At 42.3% G+C, this 8,648-nt stretch overlaps 1 pseudogene; it reads left to right on the plus strand.

Moving 5' to 3' along the window:
• The first annotated feature begins 359 nt into the window (after positions 1–359).
• On the plus strand, positions 360–1,874 carry LOC472139 (dnaJ homolog subfamily C member 7-like; annotated as a pseudogene).
• The last annotated feature ends 6,774 nt before the right edge of the window (positions 1,875–8,648 follow it).

Genomic DNA, 8,648 nt, shown 5'->3' on the forward strand with positions numbered 1-8,648 from the left:
CATTGAAGCCTTCTTTCCCTAGGTTTCTGCTGTTATAAATAAAGCTGCTATAAATATTCATCTACAAGTTTGTGTGTATAGATATATACTTTGTTTTCCTTTAAGTAAATATCTAGGAGTGGAATTGCTGCATCATATGGCAGGGATATAATTTCCTCTTTAAGAAACCGTCAGTTGCCCCATCGTGCAATGTGGTAATGGCGGCAACCAAGCCAGGGCTGCTCCATGAAGAGGAAGCAAAGACGGCTTGCCAGAACAGTGATAGAGAAAAACAAAAAGTCAGGATCGCCTCAATAAAAGGAGGATGGCTTTGCCAGTTTGTAATTTAAAATACTGAAGCACAGTCTTTGAAGCAACAAGGAAATGCACACTATGCCAAGGAAGATTACAACGAAGCTTATAACTATTAGACAAAAGCCACAGATATGTGCCCTAAAAATGCTAGCTATCATAGTAATAGAGCAGCTACATTGATGATACTTGGAAGGTTCTGCGAAGCCCATGGAGATACTTTCACAGTGAAATTGGATGATGGTTTCTTCTGGGGACATCTATGAGAGGGCAAGTGCCACCTCTCTCCAGGGAATGCCATGGCAGCACATTGCAGTTTTCAGAGAGCCCTAGAACTGGATCATAACAATGCTCACTCACAACAGGAGTTCACAAATGCTAATGCAGTCAAGGAATAGGAGAAAGTCATAGAAACAAGTTTTGAGAAGTGGGCTTTTCAGAAGGTTGTTTTCTGCATGGACTATGCCCTAGAATTTGCCCCTGTCTGCCATCACTTCAATATCCCTCAAAGCAGAATGTTTAGCAATGCTGGATCGTTATCCAGAAGCACAGTCTGTGGCCAGTGATATTTTATGAACGGATTCCACCAATGTGGATGCTCTGTATGTATGCGGACTTTGCCTTTATTATGAAGATTGTATTGAGTAGGCAGTTGTTCAGTTTTTTGTGCAGGCTCTCAGAATGGCTCCTGACCATGAGAAGGCCTGCCTTGCGTGCAGAAATACCAGAGCACTTCACGCAAAGAAAGAAGACTGGAATAAAGCGTTTAGGGCAGGAAATTACAAACTAGCTGATGAACTGTACGCAGAATCCCCGGGGTAGACCCCGACAACATAAAAGCAATTGCTAAACTCTACTGTAACCGGGATATGGTTAATTCCGAGCTTGGGAAACTAGATGATGCAATAGACAGCTGCACAAATGCAGTGAAGCTCATGACACTTACATAAAAGCCTACTTGAGAAGAGCTCAGTGTTTCTTGGACACAGAACAGTATGAAGAAACAGTGCGAGGCTATGAAAAAAGTATATCAGATGGAGAAAACAAAAGAATACAAACAGCTCCTAAAAAATGCACAGCTGGAACTGAAGAAGAGTAAGAGGGATAATTACTACAAGGTTCTGGAAGTGGACAAGAATGCCTCTGAGGACAAGATCAAGAAAGCTTATTGGAAACAGGCCTTGAAGTACCATCCACATCGGCATGATGGAGCCAGCGCTGGGGTTCAAAAGGAGGAGGAGAAGATCAAGGAAGTGGCGAGGTCTTTATCATCCTCTTTGATTCCAAGAAAACGATTCATTATCACAGTGGACAGGACCTGGATAAGGAAGAAATAAATTTGGGTGATTTTGATGTAAACAATATCTTCAAGGTATTCTGCCGCGGTCCTACGGGCTTCAGCTGTGAAGCATCTGGTCCAAGGATTTTCTTTCTTCGATTGGGCTCTTGAAGGGCAACCATCCAGAATCCAGAAAACGCAGAGTCGCTCAGTTTAAATGTAATCAGCAGATCATTTCTATTAAGAGAGGAATATTTAAATCTCAAACCATAATTTGTCTGCCTCTCCTGTAGATCTATCAGTTTTTTGCTCAATGTATTTTTTTATTAGGTGCATAAATGTTTAGATTTGTTTATGACCTTTTATCATTATGAAATAAACTTGAAAAATCCCATGTAATATTGTTTGCTGTGAAATCTATCATGTCTGGTACTAATATAGTCACTGCAACTTTCTTATAGTTAAGGTTAGCTAGATTGTCTTTTTCTGTCTTTTAACATCTAACGTGTGTGTGTGTGTGTGTGTGTGTGAAAATGAATAACACCAAAAGCAGTTACTTTGAGAAAATCAATAAAATTGGTCAATCTCTAGCTAGACTGATCAAGAAGAAAAAAAATATATATGGAGAGAGAGTACATTTCTTATATGCAGCATATAGTTTGGTCTTCTGTTTTTTTCTTTTCTTTTTTTTTTTTTTTGAGACGAAGTTTCACTCTTGTTGTCCAGGCTGGAGTGCAATGGCGCGATCTCAGCTCACCACAACCTCCGCCTCCTGGGTTCAAGCAATTCTCCAGCTTAGCCTCCCAAGTAGCTGGGATTACAGGCATGTGCCACCACGCCCAGCTAATTTTGTATTTTTAGTAGAGACGGGGTTTGGTCAGGCCGGCCTCAAACTCCTGACCTCAGGTGATCCGCCAGCCTGGACCTCCCAAAGTGCTGGGATTACAGGCGTGAGCTGCCGCACCCGGCCTTGTGTTTCTTTTCTGTTTGACAATCTCTGCCTTTTAATTGAGATGTTTTGACAAAGTTATATTTAATGCGATAATTGATAGATTCAAGTCTGTCATCTTGCCATTTGTTTTCTGTTTGACCCATCTCTTCTTTTTCTTCCCTTTTCCTCATGTCTTTGGTTGAAGAACTTCCTTTGATATTTCTTTTTTTTCTTTCTTTTTTTTTTTTTTTTTTTTTGGTGAGATGGAGTCTCACTCTGTTGCCAGGCTGGAGTGCAGTGGTGTGATCTCAGCTCACTGCAATCTCCGACTCCCGTGTTCAAGCGATTCTCCTGCCTAAGCCTCCTGAGTAGCTGGGATTACGGGTGTGCACCACCAAGCCCAGCTAATTTTTGTATTTTTAGTAGAGATGGGGTTTAACTATGTTGGCCAGGATAGTCTTGATTGCCTGACCTTGTGATCCACCCACCTTGGCCTTCCAAAGTACTGGGATTACGGGCATGAGCCACTACGCCCAGCCTGACATTTCTTATAGAGCAAGTCTGTTGCTGATAAATATTTTCAGCTTTTGTATATGTGAAAGAGTCTTTATTTCACCTTAGTTCTTGAAACATATTTTGCTTGGTATAAAATTCTACTTTGACAGTTTAATAATTTTTTTGTCAGTACATTGAAGATGTTGTGTGTCACTGTCTTCTCACTTGCGTTTTTTCTTATAAGAGATCTGCTATAGTTCTTATCTTTGTTTTCCTAAATATATTGTGATGTTTTTCTCTGCTTTACAATGTTCTATCACTGGTTTAGGAAAATTTAATTATGATGTGCCTTAGTGTCATTTTCTTCACATTTCTTGTGCTTTGGGTTCATTGGGCTTCTTGAATATGTAGATTTATACTTTTCATTAAATTTGGAAAATTATTGGCCATTATTTCTTCCCATTTTTTTCTGTTACCCTCTCTCTTCTTTTTCGGTGACTTCTATTACATGTATATTAGGCATCTTGAAGTTTTCCACAGCACAGTGATACATGGTTTTTTAAATGTTTATTCTTTCTCTGTTTAATTTTAGGTAATTTCTATTGCTATGTCTTCATATACACATATACACTAATCTTTTCTTTTTCAATTTCTAATCTATTTCTTAAACTCCTTATATATATATATATATATATATATTTTTTTTTTTTCTTTGAGACAGAGTCTCGCTGTGTCGCCCAGGCTGGAGTGCAGTGGTGTGATCTCAGCTCACTACAAGCTCTGCCTCCTGGGTTAATGCCATTCTCCTGCCTCAGCCTCCCGAGTAGCTGGGACTACAGGTGCCCACCACCACACTCGGCTAATTTTTTGTATTTTTAGTAGAGACAAGGTTTCACCGTGTTAGCCAGGATGGTCTATATCTCCTGACCTCATGATCCACCTGCCTTGGCCTCCCAAAGTGCTGGGATTACAGGCTTAAGCCACCACACCTGACCCCTTAAATATATTTTTAGGCTGGGCATGGTGGCTCACACCTGTAATCCCACCACTTTGGCAGGTTGAGGCAGGAGGATTGCCCAGGAGTTTGAGACCAGCCTGGGCAACAAAGTGAGACCCATCTCTACAATTTTTTTTTTTTTTTTTTTTGAGACAGAGTCTTGTTCTGTTGCCCAGGCTGGAGTGCAATGGCACAATCTCGGCTCACTGCCACCTCTGCCTCCCGGGTTCAAGTGATTCTTCTGCCTCAGCCTCCTGCATAGCTGGTATTACAGGCACTTGCCACCATGCCTGGCTAATTTTGTATTTTTGGTAGAGACGGGATTTCACAATGTTGGCCAAGTTGGTCTTGAACTCCTGACCTCAGGTGATCCACACACCTCAGCCTCCCAAAGTGCTGGGATTACAGGCATGAGCCACTGTGCCTGTAATTTTTTTTAATTAGCTGGGCATGGTGACATGTGACTGTGGTACCAGCTACATGGGAGTTTGAGGTGGGATGATTGTTTGAGCTTGGGAGGTTGAGGTTGCAGTGAGCCGTGATTGTGCCACTATACGCCAGCCTGGGTGACAGAGTGAGATCTTGTCTCAAAAATATATATATGTATTTATAGTGGTAAAAGACTCTACATAAAATTTGCCATTTTATCCATTTTTATGTGTGCAGTTCAATGGTGTTAAGTATAATCACATTATTGTGAAACATCTAATTTGCTTCTAATTTCATCCAATGAATTTTTCATCTCATTTCTAAAATTTTCATCACTAGAATTTGATTTAGGTCTCCTCTATATCTTTCATGTCTTTACTTAACTTTTGACCATTTGAAAAACAGTTACAATATTACAATAAGTGTTTTAATGTCCTTGTCTGCTAATTCTAACATCTAGGTGGTTTTCAATTGACTGACTTTTCTCTTCATTAAGGGTGGTGTTTTGCTTCCTTCATGACTGGTGATCTTTTATTTTCTTTCTTTAAATTGTGTTTTATTAGATTTGAGATCCTGATGTATGGTAATCCTTGATTGAATGCTGGGCATTATAGATTTTTTCCTTGTTTGGTGCTGGATAGTTTCATATTCCTAAAAAGACTCTTGGTCTCTTCTTGGATGGTAGATTGGAGACATTGTCAGCATGCTTCTCCTCCTTGGAAAGACACAATAGTGTGTAGTGTTTCACACTGTTAATTTTTCTCCAAGAAGCAACACAGGAACTAAACAGGAAAACTGAAAGAAACCACAGGCCCTTTGAAAGAAGTGGTGGGCTGCAGCCTACACCATGAGTCAGGTGAAAAACTAAGTCTGCAGAATCTGAAGGGGGATAAACTGCCTCCAGGAAATACACTCCCACTGGGGAACCAGTTAATCCAGTCCATGGGGGAAGGCCTTAACCCTACTGAGTGCTGGCATTGATTTAGGGATTGATGTGGCATATAAAAGCAGGGGCAGCAGTGGGAAGAGCCTTGTGTGCATTCCCAGTCTTCAGCACAGACTAAGGGAAGTCATTTTTGGTCCTACCTCACAAGGGACTTCCCAGAAGTCTGCCAACTAACTCAAGTGGTGGTTGCACATTGAGAGAAGCTCCTAGCTGAAATTCATGATATAATTTCAAGTGGGGACAGACTCCGTTGGCCAGAACTGGGGGCAAGTGGGAAGTGTGCTATAGCCACAAGTACAGGAGCTGGGACTGGGAGGAGCATGTCCTGAAAGCAGCTGTTGCTGTCTCCACAGGGAAGGCTTATGGGCTGGGGCAGTTTTGAGTTTTAAGTGCAGATTGCCTGGAACTTAGCTAGCTGGTGCTAGTGTAACACTGCCAGTATGAGAGACCTGCCTTTCTTTTTTCTTTTCTTTTTTCTTTTTTTTTTATTTTTGAGACAGGGTCTCACTCTTTCTCCCAGGATGGAGTGCAGTGGAGTGATCTTGGCTTACTATAACCTCCGCCTCCTGGGATCAAGCAATTCTCCTGCTTTAGCCTCCCAGGTACCTGGGATTACAGGCATGTGCCACCATGCCTGGCTAAGTTTTGTATTTTTTGTAGAGATGGGGTTTCACCATGTTGGCCAGGATGGTCTCAATCTCCTGACCTCGTGATCTGCCTGCCTCGGCCTCCCAAAGTGTTGAGATTACAGGCATGAGCACCGCGCCTGGCCTGCGACCTGCCACCTGCCTTTCTAAGCGTGTGGGAGCTGGGTAGGCTTACTGTTGCCTGCTATTCCCCACTCCCTGTGAAACTCTTCTGTGCAACACAGGCAGCTGCACTGCTTCCTGGAATATTACCAGAGCAGCCAGAGAACTGGCCCCCAGCTCCTACTGGGGTTACTTGCCCTGCATGTGGAGAGCCAGAGCACGGACCTGCCTGACCCAGCCCCCACCTGGCTTTGCTCCACCACTTGCCCTGGTAGCTTAACACAAGGGACAGAAACTTTTGGGAGCTCTATGGACCCACCCATTGCCTGAGATTCTAGAATACCTCCCCTGAGTTACATAAGGCAAGCACAAATCCCACCACTACTACCACAGCTGACACTCTTTTGCAAGCACCACCTCCTGGCTGGAGGCCAACTGACACAGTCCATTACAGCATTCTCAGGTAGAATAACACAGAGCCCAGGAAGGAGAAAACTTGTGTGTGACCTCAGCTATCACCATTGCATGCAGCACCCTGGCTAACCAGGAGGTTCTGAGTCCGTCCACGTGACCAGTCTATAGCTCTACCCCAACAGTCAGGCACCCCTGGCACTTGTGAAGGGTCTTGGAGAAGCGGACTTCTTTTCCCCCTAGTCCATCACTGCAGGCACATCTGGGACTTCTCCTATGGGAGCTTAGCATGGGTGCACCTATAGACAGCCTTTCTAGAAAACTTCAGGGTGACTGCATCACTCCAGGAAGGGCACCCTCCAGGTTCAGGCTTGCATAAGTGGTAGAGTTACAATCCCTCTCTACTTGGAACATCAACATTCCTGCAGATGAAAAGAGGTGCCTGCCTGATTTGAATAACTGAAACACTGGGTCAGGAATGTGATTGGGAGGTGAAGGGCTTTCCTGCTTGCCTTGAAGTGGAGCTGAGGCAACTCCCACTCTTCCCCCTGAAAAGACCTCAGTGCATTTCGCCGAGAGCTACCCCAGCCACCTCTGCCAAGGCTGAGACCTCTGCCCACCATTGGGTATTGCACTTACCTACCTGCTTTAGTCATGACCAGTTTCTACCTAGAGACACCTCCTCTACTGGCCTGAAGCCTGAACTATTCAACCCAATAAATAAAATACTGGAGGAAAAAATAAATGAATAAAAAAGTGCACACCATGGGGGAATGAGAAACCTCAAGAGAACTCTGCCATTCCAACCTCATAGCGGACACTGAACTTGCTCACACAACAAGCACATTGCTACCATAGCCAGCATCTGAGAAAGCCATCATACAGAGAGACTCTCTGTAACCAAGGAACAGAATCTTCATCCCTAAAGCACCAAGAGCCACATTAGGCTACAGTAAATTATAAACATTAAAGTCACATTGCTAATGGGGGGAAAAGAAATTTTAAAAAAGAGTAATATCAAAAATAAATTCAAGAATAATTACAAGAAATAGTCTACCCAAATGAGAAGAAACCAGAAAAATAATTCTGGCAATACAACAAAACAACATTCTATAACACCACCCCCTACCAAAAAATCACACGAGCTCTCCAGCAATGGATCTATACAAAGATAAACTCTTTAAATACCAGATAAAGAATTCAAAAAGTTGACTATTAAGCTACTCAAGGAGATACAAGAGAAAGGTGAAAACCAACATAAAGAAATTTTTAAAAATTCAGGATATGACTTAAAAAATTTCTAAATAGATATTTTAAAGAAAAACCAATTAGAACCCTTGGAAATGAAAGACACATTTGGGGAATTATAGAATGTAGTGGAAAACTTAAAAATAGACTAGACCAAGTAGAAGAAAGAATTTCAGGCCAGGCACGGTGGCTCATGCCTGCAATCCCAGCACTTTGGGAGACTGAGGCAGGTGGATCACAAGGTTAGGAGATTGAGACCATCCTGGATAACATGGTGAAACTCTGTCTCAACTAAAAATACAAAAAATTAGCCGGGCATGGTGGTGTGTGCCTGTAGTCCCAGCTACTTGGGAGGCTGAGGCAGGAGAATCACTTGAACCCGGGAGGCGGAAGTTGCAGTGAGCCAAGATTGCACCACTACACTCCAGCCTGGGTGACAGAGTGAGACTCCATCTCAAAAAAAAAAAAAAAAAAAGGAAGAATTTCAGAGCTTCAAGATAAAGTTTCCGAATTAACCCAATCAGACAAAAATAAAGGAAAAAAAATCAAAAGAAATTATCAAAGTCTCTAAGAAATATGGCATTATGTAAAATGGCCCAACCTAAGAATAAGTGGTGTTCCTGAGGGAGAAGAGAAGGCAAAAAGTTTGAAAAACTTCTTTGAGAGAATAATTGAGAAAAACTTCCTTGGCCTTGCTAGAAATTTAGATATCTAAATACAAGAAGCTCAAAGAACTCCTGGGAGATCAATTGGAAAAAGGACATCACCAAGGCCTATAGTCATCAGGCTATCCAAAGTCAATGTGAAAGAAAGAATTCTAAGAGCAGTGAGAAAAAAGCCTCAGGTAACTTATAAAGGAAAAGCTATCAGAC

The sequence above is a fragment of the Pan troglodytes genome, chromosome 5 (assembly GCF_028858775.2).
Source record: "Pan troglodytes isolate AG18354 chromosome 5, NHGRI_mPanTro3-v2.0_pri, whole genome shotgun sequence".
Taxonomy (NCBI): domain Eukaryota; kingdom Metazoa; phylum Chordata; class Mammalia; order Primates; family Hominidae; genus Pan; species Pan troglodytes.